Raw genomic sequence first — 26,062 nt, forward strand, 5'->3', positions numbered from 1 at the left:
GATTCTCTTTTTAAGAGGAAAATTTGGTCACGAAGATCTTCTATTTTGCCGAATTCGTTGATTCAAAAACCTCGTCCGAGAACTTGTATAGAGAAGGATTTTCCGCGTAGCAACATTCTTCCATACCAACTTAGCTGTTCGGCACTGCTATTGGCATAACAACGGAAAAAAATAATATTCCGCCCAAGAATAATATCCTCGATAAATAACAGTGACATCAATCTTTTAACGGGGTAAAATACAATACCCGAGAGGAGTAATATAATACGACTATAATAGTATAACTTTGTAGTGTCAAAAGACTACTACGACTCAAAAGAAATAACACTGTTTATTTTAAATATCTCACCATAATATTACTTTCACTACTTTCTCACAGACTATAAAATAGTATGTGGATTATTCTTAGAGCTCTAATACTTCTATCTTGTTTTTGGACAGTTTTAAATGAGGAATGAAGCTACTATTTATAACAAAACTTGCCAAGCTTTCACCCAATCAAAATTCTTGCTTATGCACTTTGCTTTGCAAGTTGCCAAACCTTTTTTGGTTTCAACCGCCCACTTCATTGCAACTTGTTGTCATCATTTTCTATCTTTTTTTTTATTTCTTTTTATTAGATGGGTCCCACAAATTTTTCCCTTAATTTTTAATTATTCTTCATTATTCCAAGTCTTGATCTCAACTTCTGAAAATTTTCAAACTTAAGAGGCTTGGTAAAAATATCCGCAACTTGATCATGAAATTTTACATACTTGAGCTCGACTTCCTTCTTGGCAATACATTCTCTGATGAAGTGATACCTTGTATCAATATGCTTGCTCCGATCATGATACACTAGATTCTTCGAACGTGCCTGCGCGGATTTGTTGTCAATACAAATCTCTGTAGCTTCAATTTGTGGTAAATTGAACTCCTTCAACAATCTTCTCTGTCATATAGCATGACATGTACAAGAATGTGCTGCTATATATTCAGCTTCACAAGTCGAGAGAGTAACAATGGATTATTTATTTGAACTCCAAGAAATAACAGAATCACCCAAGAAAAATACAAAGCCAGTTGTGCTTTTTCTATCATCAATATCTCCCGCATAATTACTATCACAATATCCCATAAGGTGAAAATCAGTAGAAGGAGAATAAAATAGCCCAAAGTTAATCGCACCTTTTAGGTAAACAAGAATTCTTCTAGCGATTTTCAAATGAGTTGCGGTAGCAGCGTCCATGAAACGGCTTACTACTCCAATTGCAAAGAGTATATCTGGCCCGATACAAGTTAAGTACATCAAATTTCCCGCAAGACTTTTGAAAAATATGGGATCCACTTTTTCTCATTTATCAAACTTGGACAATTTTATCCCACTCTCCATCGGCGTGTTCACGGGGTTGCAATCAAGCATGTTGAACTTCTTCAATATCTCTTTTATATAGCTTTATTGAGAGGTAAAAATTCCATCATCCATCTACTTCACTTCTAGGCCCAAGTAATATGACATGATCCCTACGTCCGTAATCTCGAAATCATGGGGCATATATTTCTTAAAAGCTTCAAACAACTTGGATTATTACCCGTAAAAATAAGATCATCAACATAAAGACAAACAAGCAAGATATCTCCATTAGTATGAACTTTAAGGTAAAGAGCATATTCATGGAGACAACGAGTAAACCCTTTGTCTTGAAAATACTTGTCGATGCAACTATTCCATGCTCGCGGGGCTTGTTTCAATCCATTTAAAACTTTCTTCAACCACAACATTTTATCTCATGGTTTTTTACCACAAATCACATGGGTTGTTTAACATAGACATCTTCTTCAAGATAGACATTCAAGAAGGCTGACGTAACATCTAATTGATGGATCTTCCACTTCATTCGCCACCAAAGAGATCGGGAAATGAATTGTCTCCATGCAGGCAACAGGTGCATGACTTCTTCATAGTCAATCCCTTGCCTTTGCTTGTAGACTTTATTCACAAGTGTGCCTTGTATCTCTCCACATCTCCATCAACATTCTTCTTTATCTTGTGTACTCATTTTACTCCAATTGCTCGATGAGCCTTGGGAGGAGTTGTTAACTCCCAAGTATTGTTCTTCTCTATTGACTCGATCTCCTTCTCCATGGCTTGTATCCACCTTTTATCTGTTACAACTTCATCAAAGTTCATTGGTTCACTATCAGCAAAGAGAAAATATAAAAAAATCAAAATTAGTAACTTCTTATGCATCCTCATAGAGCTCTTAAATACTCCTTCTTCTTTGCGGCTGTTCATTCGAACTTCTTGAGAAGAGTGAGATGCAAAATTGGTTGGAGAAGGACGTGGAGTTGTATCCTGCACAGGTTCCATGGTCTCTGGTTCTTCTTCTTTACCAAAGTATGGAAGAAAATCATATGAAGTTTCTTCTTGAGCTTTCCAATTCCATACCAATTCTTTATCAAATTCAACTTCGTGACTTACCACCACTTTGCCACTACTTGGGTTGTATAACTTGTAGCCTTTTGAACTCGTATTATAGCCAACAAATACATGCTTGACAATTTGATCGTCAAACTTTGATCTCCCTTGGTGTGGCACATAAGCATAGGCTATGCTCCGAAAGATTCTCAAGTGCTTAACACTTGGATCTCTTCCACTTCATGCTTCTTGAGGGGTTTGATATCTAACATTTCTTGTTGGAGACCTGTTGTTCAAATAAACTGCATAAGAAACAACTTCGACCCAAAATTCCTTGGGCATAATTTAAGCTTTCAACATACATCTAGCCATAGTAAGAATTATTTGATTCTTTGTCTCTGCAACTTCATTTGTTGGGGTGAATAAGGTACCATTAGATGGAGACGAATTTCATGAGACTGACAGAAGTCATTAAATTCTTTTGAAGTGAATTTGCCTCCTCCATCGGACCTTAAAGCTTTTATTTCATAGCCACTTTCTTTATCCACTAGTACTTTGAAATTTTTACAAGCAGCAAAAGCTTCAGATTTTTGGTTCAAGAAATAAACCCAAGTCTTTCTACTAAAGTCATCAATAAAGAGAAGAAAGTATTTACTTGTACCAAAGGAAGGTGGATTGATTGGTACACATATCAGTATGAACAAGATGGAACGGTTTGGTTGATCTTGACATGGCATCCTTTGGAAAACTCCTCCTTTCATGTTTTCCAAGAAGACAACCTTCACCCAATTGATTGGGATGGTGAATTGATGGTATCCCATGCACCATTTTCTTTCTCCCATTGATTTGAGTGCTTCAAAATTCAAGTGTCCAAATCGCATGTGCAACACCATGATTAATCTTGCACATTAGTCTTCAAACACTTTGTATCAATTGTCTTAAGATTCAGAGAAAATAATCTATTCTTTGCCATATGTACTTTAGCAATTAGAATTCCACTTGAATATCTAAGCCAAAGATACATATTTTTCATGTGGATGTCATATTCTTTTTCAAGAAGTTGGCCCAAACTAAAAATACCACTTTTTAATTTTGGGACATAATAAACATATTAAATTAACTTGTGGCTACAATTTTTACAGGAGATCAGAATCGTACCTACCCCTTCGATTTGAATCTTTGAGGTATCTCCAAAGGACACATTACCTCTCACCATTTTATTGATCTCCACAAATTTCTCTTTGCATCCACACATATGATTGCTTACTTTATTGTCCAAATACCACGAGCTACAATCATCCCTGTCTTCTTCCTTGACTATCAACAACAACAATTAATTTATCTTCTTCTTTCTTGTCTGTCACGGCCCGATCTCAGGGAGCGAGACTGACGCTCAACCGAGTTGCCCCAGTCAAGCCAGTCTGTACAATGCTTTTTACCTGAACTTACCCATGAATAAAGAGATGATATATTTCATTATCTAGACAATCAGAAAATCATGTGGACAACACCAATTTATTACCATTAGTTACGTCAATTATAAGTCTCAAAATATATACACTTTCATAGTTTGAAGTGGGACATGAGATACAAATACAACATTACTAGTCTGACTTTCCCAACACCGTTATACAACTCATGTCATGTCAATGGAGCCTCTAATAGATACACAAGAGTACTATGATAGTACTGGCAAGAAGGCCCCAGCTATACCTCAAAACATAATACACAAGGAACAAAAGACACACGACCCCAAAATGAAGTGGGGCTCACCAAGTCAGTTGGGAAGAGGGTGTACCGCTATCACTGACCAATGCCGCATGCTGTGGAACCACCTACATTCATTAAAGCTGTAGCGCCTCCGACAAAAGGGAAGTTAGTACATATGGAATAGTACTAGTATGAATGACTAAACACCCTCTACATAGAACGAGTAGTATTACAAGGAAGAACAATCATAGAATTAATGGGAGACTCAAACGTACAAGATAAGATTTCAAGTAAATTTCCATATTTTTGGTTGGGAGATCTTTAATATCGATACACCACCGTGCTTTTAGCTTTTAGCATGGAGTCCTATCTCAGCCCGATCGACTAAGCTGTCTCACCCCGAGACGTCCACTCACAACACCACCATGTGCGCGACATGGCGTCGGATCTCAGCCCGATTGGCTAAGCCGTCTCACCATAATGCTGTGTGGATCGACATTACAATCCGCTAGCAATCATCTCATCCCAATTAAGGGAAATAGTCTCATCACATAAATCTCATCCCAATTAAGGGTAATAATCTCATCACATCAATACGAGGATTTACCCCTTAATTACTCCTACACCGGCACGTGTAGTTTCAAGGTTAGGCTATTTAAACCTATCCTTCCTCGGTGACTAAACGATACTCCTAAAACATTTCTTATACAAAGGATTTACAGCTAATTCCATAATCTTTTACACATCTTTTCATTTTATTGGCACCAGTGACCATAAAGTAAAATCATTCTTGGAAAGTTGGACGTATTTTATATTTCATACTCCCTTCTTTATCTTTCAAATATCATTATGGATTATCAACAATAAGGGCATCTATAATCACGACTTTAAGTACACATGTGAGCAAATAAAAGTCCTAGGCGCATTGAGATTTCTTATACAATTTGGCATACTAGCTTGCAGTGGAAACATGACTTTAAATCACAACACCTTCGATACATACGTCATACTTGATTTCATTTTCGGAGGGAATCATGATATGATAGGAAAATTTGGAACACATTTTGAGTACACATATCCGTCAACACAACACTTATTTTGAATAGTCAAATTCATTATGAAGAACTCAGAACATGAGAAATAAGAACTTGAGCCAATCACAATCACAACTTACGAGGACATCATGAAATGCGATTCTACAAGAAGGGTTTAGCCAACATACCTTGCTTGAGTTTTCTATAATTTACTACCATGTTCCGAAACTCCTAAAGACTTCAATATAATTAAAGACATGACAAAACTTAACTATAATTAGGACGATTCTTGGAGATTCAGCTCATTTGAGCATTTTATCAAGCACTAGGTGTGCCTTAAGGGTTCAAGGTCCTCCTATGGTGGATTCATTTACCCCACACTCATTACCCACTTCAATTGGCCACCCACAAACACTCCGCAACCTCCCTACCGCCTATATTAGACATGCATGCATAAACACAACTCTTATTCTCAAAACCTTCCTCCCCATTACTTATTCCCAAACAAATTTCAAAATTGAAGGCTAGGGCTAGAATCTTACCTCTTGGATGAAGACCCACTAAGTTATTCTTGTGAATTCTTCAAGACTTGGGCAAATATTGATGAACAAATGGCTTAGGAATTCCTCTTCTCAATCTAGACCACTTTTCTCTCTCTAAAATATTAGTTAGAACCAACCAAAATAAACCATAAGTTGTTTTTATAAAAAAGGGATCAGGTGAAATTTTCCAAGACTTAAATTCTATGAAGCCGGGTCTGCACTAGCAGAACGGACCACAAAACAGGCATGCGGTCCGCAAAGGGGACGGCAGAAAGGGTCCCAAAAAAATGGGTAAGGCTGGACAAGTCTGCGACAGATCTGCGGTCGCATAATGGACCGTAGAACCTCCTTCCGAAGGTTTCTTACACTGGCTCAACAATGGATTGTGCGGCTCGTAAAATGGTTATGCGCCTGCATAATGGACCCATAACGATCCTCAAAATTAGCTCAAGTCCTGCTTTACTCCGCGGCTGATCTGCGATCCACAAAGTGGTTTTGCGGTCACATAGTGGACCGCATAAATCCATGGTCTGCAAAATAGTTCCTTCAACTCCCCGATGCACTATACAACCCACAAAGTCCGTACTCCTCCCCCGCTTAAGATTATTTGTCCTCGAATGAGGGTCTAAATCTGCCATTAGCATCCAATGTGGCTAAACTATTACTTCATACACCAGCAGTTCAAAATTTTGACTAACTCCCTAAATTTCCAAAATTTTTACAGATTATTCCCTTTTATTGGGCCTATCCACACGTCAGAGAATCTCAGAAACCCATCCTAACAATATATACATAATCCAATGACGTAAAATAACTTGAAAACAACACCAACAGTTGCCTCAAAAGCAATATATTACCAGGAAGGAACACCCTTAACATCAACTGTACATGTGATATATAATTCATAGAGGGTAAGCTCTTAACATTTTTCATAGAACACAACTACCTAAATACAGAGTTATTCACACAAATGGGGGTAATTCTTCTTCATTGCTTCCTCGGCATCCCAGATGGCCTCTTCAATATGCTTATTTTTCCATAACACATTCATGAAGGTAATCTCTTTATTTCTCAAATTTCGAGCCAATCTCCTCGTAATTCAATTCTTCATTAAGCTCAATAGTCTCAACTAGAATAATAAGCGACGGGTCTCCAACCACCTTCCTTAACATGGATACATGAAACACCGGGAGCACTAAAGACATCTCTGGAGGTAGTTCAAGCTTGTAAGCCACTCGACCAACCCTCTGAATGATTACGTACAATTCGTCGTACCTTGGACTTAATTTCCCTTTCTTACCAAATCACATTATACCCTTCATGGGGGAAACTTTCAACAATACCCAATCATCCTCTTAGAGCTCCAAATCCATGCGACGCACATCCGAACAGGACTTCTAATGACTCTAAGCAATTTTCAACCGATCCTTAATGACCTTAACCTTGACCATAGCCTGATGCACGAGGTTTGTCCCTATCAACTCTGATTCCCCAATATCGAACCACCCAATGGGAGATCTACATATCCTACCATATAGAGCCTCGAACGGCGCCATCTGAATGCTAGCATGATAACTGTTATTGTAGGCAAATTCTATGAGCAGCAGATGATCATCCCAGCTACCTTTGAAGTCAGGAACACTAGCGCACAACATATCCTTGAGCGTATGAATGGTCCGCTCTGCCTGCCCGTCAGTCTATGGATGAAAGGTTGTACTAAGATTCACCTGAGTACCCAAACCTTGCTGAAATTTCTTCCAAAAATTATCTGTGAATTGTACCCCCAATAAGAAATGACAGAAACTGGAGTGCCATGAAACTTGACTATTTCTTTGATGTACAACTGAGCGTACTATTCCGCTATGTTAGTAGCCATAACAAGTAAAAAGTGCGTTGATTTTGTGAGTCGGTCCACAATCACCCAAATCGAAACAAATTTGCAAGGAATGCGAGGTAGTCCTTCCATAAAGTCCATATTAATCATCTACCACTTCCACATTGGAATTTCTATGTTCTGTGCCAACCTACCGGGCCTTTGGTGTTCGGCCTTCACTTGCTGAAAATTTTGACATCTTGCCACAAAGTCCACTACATTCCTCTTCATATCATTCCACCAGTAGACTTTCTTAAGATCTTGATACATCTTTGTAGAGCCCAGGTTCACGGAATACGTAGAAGTGTGAGCCTCAGTCATGATTCTTTCCTGGAGACCATCTACATTTGGAACACATAATCGCACTTGGTACGTTAGTGTACCATCATCCCTGCATGGAGAAACATCCATGATCTTCTATTTATGAACCCCCTCCTTCAACTTTACTAACAATGGATTGTTGTATTGCTCCTCCTTGACCTCCACAACAGGCCTATTTTGCACAATCACTCATCCTTCACTAGAGTCCGCAAGACGAACTCCCAAACTAGCCAACCTATGAACCTCCTTGGCCAACGGCCTTTGATATGCCTCCAAGTGAGCCAAACTACCCATAGATTTCCAGCTAAGAGCATCTGCAACAACATTAGCCTTTCCCGGATGATATAGGATATCGATGTCGAAGTCTTTGAGTAACTCAAGCCATCTTCTCTGCCTCAGATTAAATTTCTTCTATTTTAAAATAAGTTGAAGGCTCTTATGGTCCATGAATATATCCACATGGACCCCGTACAAATAATGACGCAAAATCTTCAATGCAAATACCACCGCCACAAGTTCTAAGTCATGTGTTAGATAGTTCTTCTCATGGATCTTGAGTTGCCAAGAGACATAATCGATCACCTTGCCATGTTGCATCAATACACACCCAAGTCCTATCCTTGAAGCATCACAATATACCACAAACCCATATATACCCTCTGGCAGGGTCAAGACCGGTGTCGTAGTCAATCTTGATTTCAACTCCTTGAAGCTCTTTTCACAAGCATTTGACCATTAGAACTTAACCTCCTTCTGCATCAATTTAGTCAATGGAGAGGCAAGAGTAGAGAACCCCTCCACAATTTTTTTGTAATACCCAGCTAAGCCCAAGAAATTGCGAATCTTAGTTGGAGTTAGGTCTAGGCCAATAATTCACAACTGCAATCTTCTAAGGATAAACCTTAATTCCTTTCCTATAGATGACATGACCCAAGAATGTGACAGATTCAAGCCACAATTCACGCTTCAAAAACTTTGCATACAACTTGTGCTAATATAGAGTCTACAGAACTGCCCTGAGATGATCGGCATGGTCCTCTTGACTTCGTGAATATTCAAGGACATCGTCAATGAAAACTATCATAAAGGATTCGAGGAAAGGCTTGATGACTCAATTCATAAGATCCATGAAAGTTGCCGGGGCATTTGTTAGCCCAAAAGACATCACCAGAAACGCAAATTGCCCATACCGGGTCCTGAAAGCTATTTTTGGAATATCGTGCTCCCTGGTCTTCAATTCGTGATGCCGGGATCTTAAATCAATTTTGGAGAAGTACCTAGCACCCTGCACTTCGTCAAATAAGTCATCTATCCTTAGAAATGGGTACTTATTCTTGCTCGTGACCTTGTTGAGTTGTCGATAGTCAATACACATTGTCAGTGACCCATATTTCTTCCTTACAAAGAGAACTGGTGTGCCCCAAGGTGACACACTTGGACGAATAAAACCCTTCTCTAACAAATCCTTCAATTGTTCCTTTAGTTCCTTCAATTCTGCCGGTGCCATTCTATAGGGTGGAACATGTATAGGCTGTGTGCCTGACATCACATCAATCCTAAAATTAATATCCCTATCTAGTAGAATCCTAGGGAGCTCATCAAGAAAGACCTCCGAAAATTCATTCACAACTAGCGTAAACTCAATTTTAGGTGTCTCAGCATCGGTGTCCGTAACCCAGACCAAAATGGTAAATACAACCCTTTGTTGATCAACTTTGTGGTCTTAAGGTAAGAAATAAACCTACCCTTCAACACTATATCATCCCCGTTCATTCAATAACTGGCTCATTTGGAAATTCAAATTTAACGATTCTGGTTCAGCAACTAAGCTTGGCAAAACATGAATAAAGCCAGTCCATTCCCATTATTACATCAAAATCAACCATCCCAGTTCACTGAGATAGGTCATGGTGTCCCAACTACACACTGCGACAACATAATCCCTATAAACCTGCGCGGCTATAATAGACTCACCACCTGGAGTAGATACAGAGAACGACTCATGAAGTTGTTCTGGTTCTATACCAAATTCCATAGCAACATAAGGAGTGACATATTACACAGTGGAACAGGGATTACTAAGAGCATAAGGAGTGACATATACATCATGAGATTGGACAATCAATATACCTGTAAACAACAATTGGAGAAGCCTCTGAACTCTGGGACCCCTCATAGCATAGAAATGGCTGGATCCTCCCGGACTCTATGTACCACACCTAGCTCCACCATGCCCTACGGGTGCTGGATGGCCTCGGGCTAGAGAAGGTGCTGCGGATGTAGTAGCTGTAGAACTGGCTGGCTGTGTTGTGCCCCTACCCATACCCTGGCGAGAGCAACAACGATCCCTCTAAATGTGACCCCTCATGCCGTACCTGTAGCATATCAGTTGGTCCTTGAAGTAGGCCCTAAAATGCATTTTCCCATACCTAGGCATGGTGGCCTCCGTTGCTGCTGAAATCTCCCTCCAGGCCGAAACTGTTGGTAGGATCCCCTATTGCCCTAATAGGGCCTAAAATGGCCCCACTGTTGTTGACTGGCCCCGATGGCTGTGCACTAACATGAAGACTAAGTAAAGGACTAGGATGTCCCTAATGATCATCCCCTAGATGCCGGCCTACCACCACCACCACCGAAAGAACTACTAAAGTTTCTCGGGGACCGGGCCTTATTGCTGCCCTCTCGCTCATTCTATTCTTTAATTTATGGGCCTTTATGGCTTGAGAAAACACAACTATCTTTCCATAGTTCATATCAGAATTCAAGGCAGTTGTAGAGGCCTTATTACTAACCAAAGGGCTGAGGCCATGAACAAACCAGCGCACTCTAGCCTCCATAGGAGGCAACATGTAAATAACATACTTGGACAGGTGCGCAAATCTCATATGGTACTACTACACGCTCATGCTACCTTGTTTTAGGTTCTCAGATTTAAGCACGGGCTGCCTTTGTCTCGACAGGCAAGAAATGATCAATGAAGGCGTCGACAAACTCACTCCACCTTGCCGGAGGGCTCCCATCCTCACAAAACTCCTCCCACATCTCAAACCACGAATAGGCCACCTCTTTTAGGCAGTAGGAGGACAACTTCACTCCCTCCATCTCAGTATTACGCATAACTCAAAGAGTCTTTTGCATCTAATCAATGAAGTCCTGGGGTTCCTCCTCAGGATTAGTACCTGTGAACACCGAAGGATCCAACTGAAGAAACCTGTTCACCATAGAACTAGCAGAATCCTCTTGCTAGCTGGAAGAAGTAGGTGCAATATTCGATCTCTGGGCCTGAGAAGCCACTATCTGAGCCAACATCTATATGGCTCCCGTAAGGTCCCCATAAAAAATACTGGGACCGAAAGTTGGGGCTGGAATTGGAACTAGAATATCAATTGGAGGAATTGTTGCACGCTCATTAGGTGTAGGAATCGGTGCAGTCTGAGCAAAAATAGTAGAGTCAGGCGGTGGAGTAGTTCGGGGAATATCGTCACCCCTCAAGTGCTCGCCCACAACGCCGAATATAGAATTAACTGCCACTCTTGGGTCGACATTGGCTCTCTGGCCAGTTATTGCCTTCTTCTTAGGCATCATGTATTGAAAATTAGAGCAAAGCACGAATTAAAAGAGGAACAATCTTATAATTAACTCTATCTCACGATCTAGAACATCAAAGAAAGGTGTTATTCCTAAATGCCCAAGTAGACTCCTAATTATAGATGTGGTCAACAACACACCGATAAGAAGGACTCTACTAGACTCGGCTTCGAGACATCCTAGGACACTTTAAAACCTTAGGCACTGAGACCAAGTTTGACATGCCCCGACCTTGGGGAACGCGACCGACACTCAACCGAGTTACCCTAGTCAAGCAAGCATGTACAATGCTTTCTACTATAACTTACCCTTGAATAAATCGATGATATATTTCATTAACTAGACAACGAGAAGATCATGTGGACAACACAATTCATTGCCATTAGTTACGTTATTTGTAAGTCTCAAAATACATATTTTTTCATAGCTTGAAGTGGGACATGAGATGCAAATATAACATTACTAGTTTGACTTTTCCAACACCAATATACAACCCACGCCATGTGAACAGAGCCTCTAATATATACACAAGAGTAGATTGATAATGCCGGCAACAAAGACCCAGCTATACCTCAAAATATAATACACAAGGAACAAAAGACACCGACCCCAAAATGAAGTGGGGCTCACCAAGTCAGCTGGGAAGAGGGTGTACCGCTATCATTGATCAATGCCACCTACTGTGGAACCACCTACATCCATTAAAGATGCAGCGCCTCTGGAAAAAACGATGTTAGCATATATGGAATAGTACTAGTATTAATGACTTAACACACTCTACATAGAACTAGTAGTAATACAATTAGGAAAGATCATAGAATTAATGGGAGCCTCAAACAATACCAAAACATCAAGTTAGGAGCAAGATAAGATTTCAAGTTAATTTCCATATTTTAGATTGGAAGATCTTTATTATTGATACACCACCGTGCTTTTAGCTTTTAGCATGGAGTCCGATCTCAGAGCAATCAGCTAAGTCATCTCACCCCGAGACGTCCACACATAACACCACCATGTACGCAGCATGGAATCCGATCTCAGCCCGATCGGCTAAGCCATATCACCATAATGTCGTGTGGGTTGACATCACAATCCGCTAGCAATTATCTCATCCCAATTAAGGAAAATAATCTCATCCCTTAAGGGTAACAATATCATCACATCAACACGAGGATTTACCCCTTAATTACTCCTACACCAGCATGTGTAGTTTTAGGGTTAGGCTATTTTAACCTACCCTTCCTCGGTGACTAAACGATACTCCTAAAAGATTTCTTATACAAAGGATTTATAGCTCATTCCATAATCTTTTACACATATTTTCATTTCATTGGCACCAACGGCCACAACATAATATCACTCTTGGAACGTTGGCAGTATTTCATATTTCATACTCCCCTTTTTCACTTTCAAATATCATTATCGATTATCATAGCAACGACATCTATAATCACAACTTTAAGTACACATGTGAACAAAAAAAAAGCCTTAGCCACATTGATATTTCCTATATAATTTGGCATACTAGCTTGCAATGGAAACATGACTTTAAATCATAATACCTTTTGTCGCGACCAAAACCGACGGGCCTCGACGAGTGCCCGAGTCCTACCTATCGAACACCTATAAGCATGTAACTAAGGTATAAACACGAATAATATCTACTGAATTACGAGAGTAACATGCGTGAGGAAAACCTGTCCAAAAGACATATATACATATACGTGCGGATTACAGTGGGCGAGCCGACAAAGCCTCACACTATCCAACTAGACATAACTGTCTATAGACCTCTAATAGAACTGCAAATGTACAAAGACGGGAATGAGACACATCATACCCATATATCTATATACAAACATATCGTACCAAAATCAAAAGCAGCTCCGGATCAAGTGGAGCACGCCAACTCTCGCTGATCAAGGATCCTAAGAAGGGGGATCGTTGACTTGCCTATCTGCACCTGCGGGCATGAAATGCAGGACCTGTGAAATAGGGCGTCAGTACTAAAAATATACTGAGTATGTAAGGCATGAAAATTAGTACGTAAAAGACATAGACAAAACATGGAATAAAGAAATCCATCTGTAAATCTGAATAACTTTGTAGATTCTGAAACATTTATAATGTCATGCACGTGCATATAAATATCATGTCATGCATATGTATGGGTGTACATAATATCATCAAGCCACTGAGGGTATCCCATCATATTCGTCTCGGCCACTGTGGACAACATCATCAACATATACCAACTGATCAGGTGGTGGTGCGTATATAATGCCATAACCTTTTTTCCTTATCCCATATGCATAAATATATACATATAAATATGCGTATATAAAGCCGTCTGGCTATGGGTCAATGTACATGCATAAATGAATAAAATGCATGAAAATATGTTAAAAATCTCATTATTCTTTTCAGATAAACTTTATCAACTGCGTATTATTTTGAGACCCATGAACAGAAGATATAATAATATGTCACATGGGGAATCAAGAACAAAGAGACCCCTAGTATTTCTATGAATAGAGTCGTTTATGAAAACTATGCATTTGCTCGTTTCGACCATGCCAAAAAGAAAGAAGGAATAACCTTAATATACCTGGAGTAGGGAAAATTCAGTGTGATGTTCTTGGAAAATGTTGCATCGTACTTCTTTAGAACCGCAAAATTTGTCCATTGCTAAAACTCTAAAATTCTCGCTGGAATTTGTTGGAATTGTAGAAGTCACTTTGATTAAAGTATAAAATCTGACTTTAATGAGTTTTTGAGAATGGAAGGTTTGAAGGAGTTATGGATGGCTAACGTTCTTTCACAAGTCTTTCAATGTAGAGTCTTGAAAATGAAAGGAATTTGAAAGACTTTGATATCCAAAGTCTTGAAAATGAAAGGAATTTGTATCCTTGTGACACCTAATCAAGGAATGACTCTTAGTCATTTCTTGATAGTGGCTAGCTGCCACGTGGGGTGGGGGTGAAATATTTAATTTTTATCCATTTATTAGGTAATTAGGTAATGTCTCGTTACCCGGTAATTAACCAATTGCCCAAAAAATTAAGAATTGCCTCAAATTACTTAAAATTCTACTTATTTTTAATATACTCTATACATAATACTATTATGGTCATATGGTACCTTGCATGGTACTAGTCCATAATTATCGGGTGTTATCGCTCGACCCGTATTTTATCCCAAATTGGCCACTTTTAATGAAACTCGTTTTCTTTAATTCGTGTACCCTTTATCCTTCATGACACTTACTTATCGCTTGTTATAAATAGCATAAATATGTTAACCTCAAGATAATCTCATCCCCGAGTCTACGTCAATTAACTGAAGACGAAACTCTTAACATACAAAAACGTGAGATGTAACATCCTTCCCTCCTTAGAAACATTCGTCCTCGAATGTTTAATTCCCTGGGATCTATATAAATTTGGCAGAGTCGCCTTTGTAACAACACTACTACCAACTTTCCCTATGTAAGCTTAACAATTCAACGCCACATAGGACCACAATCATTAATAACGACAATGGCCTCATACGACTAATGACAGTAACCAAACACAAGAATCCGTAGACATACCTTGAGGTTATGACATCTCAATTAGACCTTTATCTGGAGGAGGAAATATGTAAGGATATCTAGACTTCATGTCTTCTTCGGCCTCCCAAGTAATTTCTTCCACATTGTTGTTTCTCCAAAGTACTTTCACGGAGGCTACCTCCTTATTCCGTAGCTTATGGATTTGTCAGTCTAGAACGGCAACCGGAATTTCCTCGTATGATAAGTCCTCTATAATCTATACATCATCCGTCGGCACCACTCGGGTAGGATCACCAATGCACTTCCGTAACATAGATACGTGAAAAACAGGATGGACAGACTCCAATTCCGAGGGCAATTCTAACTCATATGCTACTTGGCCTACCTTGTGTATGATCCTATATGGTCCAACGTACCGAGGGCTAAGTTTTCCCCTTTTTCTGAACCTCATAATGCCTTTCATTGGTGATACCTTTAGGAATACCCAATCGTAAACCTGAAATTCTAAGTCTCGCCATCGATTATCAGTATAATACTTCTGACGGCTTTGAGCTGCTAATAGCCTTTCTTGTATAAGCTTAATTTTCTCGATTACCTGCTGTACCAGTTTTTGTCCACTAATGTAGCTTCCCCAACATAGAACCACCCTATAGGCGATCGACACTTCCATCCATAAAGAGCTTCATATGGAGCCATCTAAATACTGAAATGGTGGCTATTATTATATGAGAACTCAATAAGCGGTATATGATCATCCCAACTACCTTTGAAGTCTATCACACAAGCTTGTAACATATCCTCCAGTGTCTGAATAGTACGCTCAGCCTGTCCGTCTGTCTGGGGATGAAATGCTGTACTAAGACTTACTTGAGTCTCCAATCCTTTTTGGAAGGACCTCTAGAAGTTAGCTATAAATTGAGCTCCTCTATGCGAGATAATAGATACAGGGACACCATGCAGTCGTATTATCTCCTTATTATAAAGCCTTGCATAATCCTCTGAGGAATATGTAGTTCTAACAGGCAGAAAATGGGCTGACTTTGTAAGCCTATCAACAATCACCCATATCGAATTGAACTTACGCTGGATATGAGGTAAGCGTACGATGAAATCCATATTGATTACTTCCCATTTCCAAGTCAAAATCTCCATAGCCTGCAATAACCCATCGGGTTTCTGATGCTCAATCTTAACTTGCTGGCAGTTAGGACATTGAGCAACAAACTCCACTATATCCTTTTTCATTCCGTCCTACCAATATACTTCCCTGATATTATGATACATCGTTATCGCTCCTGGATGGATAGAATAACGAGAATAGTGAGTTTCTCCCATAACCTGCTGACGCAGCCCTGCAACATTAAGGACACATAATCGTCCTTGATATCTAAGGACCCCATCTTTTGTAACCTCAAACGGTGTTTTCTACTTCTGAGGGGTGTTATCCCTATAATGAACTAACACATGATCCTCGTATTGGCATTCCTTTACTTCAGTTACTAAAGAGGATGTTGCCGTATCCTAAAGAGTAATTCCAATATCACCTGAGTCCAGTAACCGAACTCCAAGACTAGCTAGCTAATGAACCTCATGGGCTATTCTCCTCTTTTCTGGCTGTAAATATTATAGGCTACCTATAGACCTACGGCCGAGGGCATCGGCTACTACGTTTGCCTTCCCCGGATGGTATAAAATATCAACGTCATAGTCTTTAAGTAGCTCCAACCATCTCCTTTGATGTAAATTTAATTCCTTTTGCTTGAAGATATACTGGAGGCTCTTATGATCCATATAGATATCGACATGAATGCCATACAAGTAGTGCCTCCACATCTTTAGTGCATGGATCACCGCAGCTAACCCTAAATCATGGGTCGGGTAATTCCTCTCATGCTTTCTTAGTTGTATAGAAGCATAAGCTACAACCTTACCATGCTGCATCAGCACACAACCCAATCCAATGCCTGAAGCATCACAATATATCACATAACCATCGGTCCCTTCTAGGAGAGTTAGAACCAGTGCTGAAGTTAATCTGTTCTTTAATGCCTGAAAACTCCATTTGTAAGCATAAGTCCATTGAAACTTTGCTCCCTTCTGAGTCAACTTTGTTAAAGGTGCTGAAAAGGAAGAAAATCCCTCTACAAATCTCCTATAATAACCTACCAAATCAAGAAAGCTACGAACCTCCGTCGGTGTTGTGGGTCTAGGCCCAGTCTTTACTGCCTTAATCTTTTGTGTATCCACCCGGATTCCTTCACCCGAAATGATATGCCCAAGAAAATCTACAGAGTTCAACCAGAATTCACATTTAGAGAATTTTGCATAAAACTTCCCTTTTTGTAGAACTATGAGCATAGTACACAGATGATCTGCATGCTCAGCCTCTAAATGAGAATACACCAATATATCATCGATAAATACAATTACGAACAGATCTAGAAAAAGGCCTGAACACACGGTTCATCAAATCCATGAATACTACTAGGGAATTGGCCAAACCGAACGACATAACACGAAACTCAAAGTGCCCATATCTGGTCCTGAATGTTGTGTTCGGAATATCTTCCTTCTTAACCGTTACCTGATGGTACCTGAACCTCAAGTCTATTTTTGAAAAACACTTGGCACCTTGCAACTGATCAAATAAATCATCAATCCTTAGGAGAGGGTACTTATTCTTGATCGTCACCTTATTCAACTATCTATAATCAATACATATTTGTAAGGAACCATCTTTCTTCCTCACAAATAACACAGGTGCTCCCCACGATGATGTACTAGGTTTGATAAAACCTTTTTCAAGCAAGTCCCTTAGTTGTTCCTTTAACTCTTTCAGCTCATTTGGGGCTATTCTATAGGGAGGAATAGATATTGGATGAGTATCTGGTAGTAGGTCAATAACAAACTCAATTTCTCGCTCTGGCGAAAGGCCCGGAAGCTCATCGGGAAAAACACCAGAAAACTCACTAACCACAAGGATGGACTGAATGGTTGGTGACTCTACTTCCATATACTTAACCCGAACTAAGTGATAAATACAACCCTTACTAATCATCTTCCTTGCCTTGAGATAGGAAATAAATTTACCTCTCGGTAATGCCCTTTCCACTCCAAATCAGGCTCCCCTAGAGATTAAAATCAAATTATCTTTGCTCTACAATCAATGTTGGTATGACAAGACGCTAACCAATCCTTACCCATTATAATATCAAATTCTACCATATCTAACTCGATTAGGGTCCTCTACGGTAGATTGACTATGAACTACTATTGTGCAACCCCTATATGCTCACTTAACTATCACTGAGTCGCCAACAGATGTAGACACCTCAAAAGGTTTAACCAATTCAGGTTTTATTCCAAACTTACTAGCAACCAATGGAGTAACGTATGATAAGGTAGAACCAGGGTCAATTAGTGCATATAGATCATATGAGGAGACTAATAATATACCTATAGTAACATCAGGCGATGACTTCTGATCCTGTCGTCCTACAAACATATAAAGCTAGTTTTGAGGACTGCTCGAGCTAGATGCTCCGCCTTTGCCTATACCATGACTCATTGGTTCTTGTGGACCTATCCCAAGGGGGCGTACTGATAATGACGAACCAGCTACAAATCCTGCTGAGCTATGTTTGCATCACCTCTCGTCAGACAATCCCTCATAACGTGGCCTGGATAACCACAAGTATAACAAATACCCAACCCTATACAGCACTACCCGGTATGCTGCTTACCACACTGAGCACATCGTGGTAAGGGCAACCTCATCTGACTTGACTCACCCCTATACTCAGAACCTGAGGCCCTGAAATTCTAACCAGACCCTGAATATGTGGAACGATCAAATCTCTTACTGCCAAACTGAGGGGGTACGCTAACCGATGGCTAGGCTGGATACCTCGGGTACTGTTGCCTATGACCACCTCGAAACTCACCAGAAGGACCCGAAGACCTTGCTCTCTTATTCCGGGCCCTATCATGCTCACAATCGGCTCTCTGTTTCTGTTTACGCTCCTCTACACCCTGAGCGTATATCTGAATACGAGAAATATCCACGTCCGGCTGAAGCGAGACCGACATATAATCGTTAAGAAAGTGAGGCTCTAATCCTATCATGAACCGGTGCACCCGATCCTCCATCTTAGATACAATAGTGGGAGCATACCTAGACAACGAATCAAACTGAAAGCTGTACTCCCGAACACTCATGTTACCCTGCCGAAGGGTCAAGAACCTATCAAATCTGGCCCGTTTAAGATTTGGTGGAAGATAATGGCGACAAAAAGCTTTTGTAAACTCCTGCCACACTATTAGAGGGGCATCCTCACCTCTGGAAAATTCCCATGACTCGTACCAATTAACTGCAACATCTCAGAGTCTATAGGAAGCTAGCTCAATTGACTCAGTCGTAGTGGCATTCATTACCCTTAACGTCCTCTGCATTCTATTAACAAATACCTGAAGGTCCTCGTTTGGATCTGCCCCAATAAATACCGAAGGTTCTAAATTAATGAAGTCGCGAACTCTCGCACTGATGGACCTATCTGCATGACCAATACCTGCTTCTTGACACTGAGCCTGTGTGGATACTAATCGAGTTAATAGGTGAATAACATCTCTCATCTCCTAACCCGGTGCATCTGGCTGAGGAGGTGAACGTATAGGGGCGGGCACTGGAGCTAGTGCCCCTTGGAACTCTTCTGGAAAGGGTGGAGTATGTGAAGTCTGAGATTGAATCTCACTATGAGACTCTCCTCGAGCCCTGGTAACTTGTGGCGCTCGACTAGTGGTCTCACCAGCCATAGACTTTCCTTTCTGGGCGGCTGTAGTCTTCGGAGGCATCACTGAAAACGTAACATATTGTTAGGAACATGAATTCTTATATCACACGATCTAAGATAAAAAGAGAGGATAACATCCTATATGTCCTGTAGCCTCTTATCTATAAGTGTGCTGAATACCACCCATAAACAAGACTTTAGTAGACATGGTCTATAGACAGTCTATGCACACCTCATCGACCCATCTTTTGTCATGACCCAGGCCGATGGGCCGCGATGAGTGATTGAGTCCTACCTGTCGAACACCCTTAAGCATGCGACTATGATATAAACATGAATAATATCTACTGAATTACGAGAGTAACATGCACGAGGAAAACCTATCCAAAATACATATATACATGTACGTGCGGATTACAATCGTGCGGATTATAGTGGGCGAGCCGACAAGGCAGCATACTATCCAACTGGACATAACTATTTACAGACCTCTAATAGAACTACAACTGTACAAAGACGTGACTAAGCCACATCATACCCATATATCTATATACAAACATATCGTACCAAAATCAAAAGCATCTCCGGATCAAGTGGAGCACACCAACTCTCGCTGATCAAGGATCCTAAGAAGGGGGAGCGTCGACTTTCCTACCTGCACCTGCGAGCATGAAACGCAGGACCCGTGAAATAGGGCGTCAGTACGAAAAATGTACTGAGTATGTAAGGCATGAAAACGTAAAAGACATAGAGGAAACATGGAATATAGAAATCCATTTGTAAATCTGAATAACTTTTTTGTAAATTCTGAAACATTTATAATGTCATGCACGTGCATATAAATGTCGTGTCATGCATAGGTATGGGTGTACATAATATCATAAAGCCACTGAAGGCATCCCATCATATCGTCTCGGCCACTGTGGGCAACATCATCAACATATACCAATTGATCAGGTGGTGGTGCGTATATAATGCCATAACCTTTTTCTCATATCCCATATACATAAATATATACATATAAATATGCGTATATAACACCGTCTGGTCATGGGTCAATGTACATGCATAAATGAATAAAATGCATGAAAATATGTTAAATGTTACATCTCGCATTTTCGCACGTTAAAGTTTTGTTTTTAGTTAATCGACGTAGACTCGAGGATAAAGTTATTTTGAGATTAACGTATTTACACTATTTACAACAAGCGATAAGTAAGTGCCATGAAGAATAAAGGGTACACGAATTAAACAAAACGGGTTTCGTTGAAGGAGGCCGAATTGGGATAAAATACGGGTTGCGCGATGATACCCGATATTTATGGACTAATATGACCACGGTATATGATATATAAAGTATATTAAAATATAAGTAGTATTTTAAGTAGTTGAGATAATTTTTAATTATGTGGGTAATTGGTTAATTATCGGGTAGCGGGACATTACCTAGTTAATTATTAAATTATAAAATACTAAGTGGCGGCAAGGAAAGACTTGGTTCTTTAGGCTTGGTCTAACGTGTAAACACTAAATTCTTTAAAAGATTAGTGGCTATCTAACGTGTAAACACTAAAGGTTAGATAAAATTTGGGTCTCTTTTAAAGACTTGGTTCTTTAGGACTTGGTTCATTTTGGACACAGACTAACTAATTAAAGTATAAGTCTTTCTTCCAAATCCAATTATTCAAGAACAGAAGCTAAGTTCCATCAAATCTTGCGGTTCAAAATTCAATCCACGAAGTATTCCAACGAGAATTATTAGAATCGTGGCAACGTAAAATTTTGCGGTTCTAAAAGAGTACGGTGGAATCTTCGTTAAGAATATTATACGGAATTTTTCCTATTCCAGGTATGTTAAGGCCATCCCTTCTTTCTTTTTTAGCATGGTCCAAGTTATACAGAAGAAATGAGCAAGTGCACAGTTTTCATAAATGACTCTATTCATAGAAATATTAGGGGTCTCTGTGTTCTTGATTCCCCGTGTGACATATTATTATATTTTCTGTTCATGGGCCTCAAAATAATACGCAGTTGAAAAAATTTATCCGGAAGAAATATTGAGATTACTACACAAACCTTCTTTGTTGTTATCTATACTACTAAAGTATTTGTTAATATCATTTGAACAGTAGCTTTTTTTAACTCAAACACTTGCAATTGTTTGATTTTTGTTTCTTAAATAAAGTATAATATTGTACGGTAACTTACTAAGATATAAATTTTCAAACAGAATAAGTAATGATTCCTTGATTAAACCAAAAAGTTTTTTGAAAGTTTTTATTGACATATTTTTCCTGCATTGCATTCATATGCATGTATATTTACCCATGACCAGACATCGTTATATACACATATTTATATGTATATATTTATGTATGCGGGGTATGGGAAAAAGGTTACAGCATTATATACGCACCACCACTTGATCAGTTGATATATGTTGATGATGTTGCCCACAGTGGCCGAGATGATATGATGGGATGCCCGCAGTGGCTTGATGATGTTATATACACCTATACCCATGCATGACACGACATTTATATGCACGTACATGACATTATAAATGTTTCAGAATTTACAAAGTTATTTAGATTTACAGAAGGATTTCTTTATTCCATGTTTCATCCATGCCTTTTACGTACAGATTTTCATGCCTTACATACTTAGTACATTTTTCGTACTGACTCCCTATTTCACTGGGCTTGCGTTTCATGCCCGCAGGTGTAGGTAGGAAAGCTGACGGCCCCCCTTCTTAGGATCGTTGATCAGCGAGAGCTGGCGTGTTCCACTTGATCCGGAGCTGCTTTTGATTTTGGTACGATATGTTTGTATATATATAAGGGTATGATGTGGCTCAGTCCCGTCTTTGTACAATTATATTTCTATTAGAGGTTTGTAGAAAGTATGTCTAGTTGGATAGTATGTGGCCTTGACGACTTCCATTTTTAAGGTATATAGTTGTCTATAGCAGCCTTGTCGGCTCGCCCTACATATGTTAAATGTATATGTACGTATGCCTTTTGGGCAGGTTCCCTTCATGTGTATTATTCTCGTAATTCAGCATATGTTATTCAGGTTTATATCTTAGACACATGCTTAGGGGTGTCTAGTGGGTAGGACTCGGGCACACATCACAACCCATCACTTTGGGTCGTGACAAAGTGGTATCAGAGCAGTTCTGTCCTAGGGTTATCTACAGATCGTCTCTAGTAGTGTCTTGTTTATGGGTGGTATTCAGCACACTTATAGATAAGAGGCTACAGGACATATAGGATGTTATCCTCTCTTTTTATCTTAGGTCGTGTGATATAAGAATTTATGTTCCTAACGATATATTACGTTTACAACGATGCCTTTGAAGACTACAGCCACTAGTACGGTTCAGATGGCTACAAAAGTGTTAGAAAAAGATATAAGTTACACTATGGAGTCAGACCCATCGGAGATCATGGGTTCTACTGAGAAAGATCCCTCCAAGGATCTATATAAGTCATCCGTTCGAGCTATTTCGACCACTCCTACAGTAAATAGGGTGAGAGGAGTTCCGACCTCACTAAGGCCCTTAGTTTCATTATCACAGCCCGTTGATCAGGGTATGGGGGGAGTAGTGCATGGATTGGCACAGCCGGGTTTCCCTCAGGCTCAAAACTATGTTAGAGTATTTGTAGATACCAGCTCTTCTAAGGTTCCAAATAATCCACAGTCTTGGGAGTCTATCAATCAAGGTTCGTCTGTGTATGTTATAGGATACACTGAGGAAGAAGATAGTAGTCGGGCCAAGAGCAGGAAGGTAACTGATAAGGATATGAAGGTTCTGCTTCGAAGTGTGTCTGATCAAGGATCTTATATAGGACGAGGCAAGAACCCTCTACTGTAGACTTCCTCAAGATGTCAGCTTTCGGTTGGTGAGTTCCACCTCTTCTTAGAATATTACCAAGTTAGGGTTCTGAATGTGTTAGGTTGTTTTATGAGGACGTAGGGAGCCCTGTCCCGACTTGTATATATTATGGTTATGTTTTTTAAGGGTTTGCAGACAGTATCCTGTATATAGTTTTGGGTATGACATGCCTATGGCCTTGTCGGCCCTTATGTATCCATATTGTCACGACCCAAACCGATGGGCCGTGATGGGAACCCGGTACCTTACTCAACCGAGTACCAACATAACGTATCTTTTATGTCATACTATCATAAATAGCTGAGCCGGAGAGGCTGCCGTGAAATAGGTAGAATACAACAGGTAATGTCAACTTATACATAAGCCATAAGGTCCTCTAAGACTAAAATAACCACTTGAATACTGAACATAGGCCGACAAGGCCATACAATCTTTTACGTACATGATATCTGTCTACAAGCCTATAAGAATACATAATTTTCATCAAGGCTGGGACAGAGTCTCGCCATACCAAATAATACACATCTAACTCATACTAACCAGACAAGCAACTACGAAGCAAATGAAGCGCACCAACATCTTTCGCTGAGCTGATAGCCTACTTGGAGGGCTCTTGACCTATCTACGGGACCTGCGGGCATGAAATGCAGCATCCCCAGGCAAAAAGGGACGTCAATATGAATAATGTACTGAGTATGTAAGGCATATAAGTACATAACAAACATGGAGGAAATATAGAGTAAATGACTCCACCTGTAAGTTTGAATAACTTTGTAAATTATGAAACAATTTTAGTATCATGCATATGCGTATGAATATCATGTCGTGCATTGGTACGTGTTTCATAACATTATCAGCCTCTGAGGGTATCTCATCATATCATCTTGGCCACTGTGGGCAAAATCATAAACGTATACTAGCTGATCAGGTGGTGGTGCGTATATAACGCCATAACCTTTTCCCATATCCCATATATATATATATATATACGTGTATATAACTCCATTTTTGTCACAGGTCAATATACAAGAATGCAATGCATGAAAAGTACGTTAATAAAATCTTTTGGGATGTCATAAGACCATTTTTCCTTTGAGTAATATCATAAAGTTAACTCTTTTCAACTTTCGTATTTTTCTGAGACCCATGAACAAATGATAAAATATTATAACACATGGAACTTCAAGAACATAGATATCTCTAACACTTCTATGAATATAGTAATTTATGGAATTTGTGCATTTGCATGTTTCATTTGTGTCGTATAGATCATTCCAAAATAAAGAAGGGATAGCCTTAACATACCTATTCCTCTAATTATTTGCACGAAATGAAGCTTCTGCTTCTGTGAGATATGAACGAAATTCTTGTTTGAATTCTATGAAACTTGAATAAAATTTGCTTCTGTTGATGCTTTAAAATGCTTCTGCCTCACGTCCTTGGTTCTAAGCCAAGACAGATTATTGTTTTGATTTTACAAAGAATTCCTCTAAATACCATGGATAAGATCTACAAGTCTTATTAAGACTTAAGTCATGGTTTCGTTACTGCATAGCAGCCATTTGGCAAAGTGACTAAGAGTCATCTTTTGCCTATTGTGGCTTTTATGCCACGTGGAAGGGTGGGTGAAGTTTATTAATCTTTACCCACTTATTAGTTAACTGGGTAATGTTCCGTTACCCGATAATTAACCAATTACCCGCATAATTTAGAAATTGTCTCAACTTAATTAAATACTACTCTATTTTAATATACCTTGTACACCTTATGGTCATGTAGTACCTTGTATGACACTAGTCCACAAATACCGGGTATTTTAGCTCGAGCCATATTTTATCCCAAAATGCCAAATTTTAATGAATTTCATTTTCTTCGACTTGTTTCCCCTCTCACTTTCACGAATTTACTAATCATTTGTGAAATAGCATAATCCTTATAATCTCCAAATAATCTTTTACTTGGACTAATGTCAATTACCTTACGACAAATTCAACGTATAATACTTCAGGGTGCAACATCGTCGTAACTTAATACTGCAAAGCGTGACATCACCGTAATGTAATACTGCGGGACGTAATATCGACATAATATTGCGGGGCGTAACATCATTCCCCCCCTTTGAAATATTCATCCTTGAATGTTGACTGATGCACTTATCATTTTCATAATTTATATCTTCCGAATACTTTAGAACTTCCCTTGCCATCTAGGCGACTGTTCTGTGAATAAGTCCAAAGTCCAGGGCATTCCCCCCTTAGGCCTCCTTCTCACCCCACAACTTGTAGTCGGAATCCTTCCAATCACGTAATTGTTGCTACCTTTCATCATGCAGCCTGTACGATTTTGACCTTGTAA

This window comes from Nicotiana tabacum, chromosome 11 (genome assembly GCF_000715075.1).
Source record: "Nicotiana tabacum cultivar K326 chromosome 11, ASM71507v2, whole genome shotgun sequence".
NCBI classification, from domain to species: Eukaryota; Viridiplantae; Streptophyta; class Magnoliopsida; order Solanales; family Solanaceae; genus Nicotiana; species Nicotiana tabacum.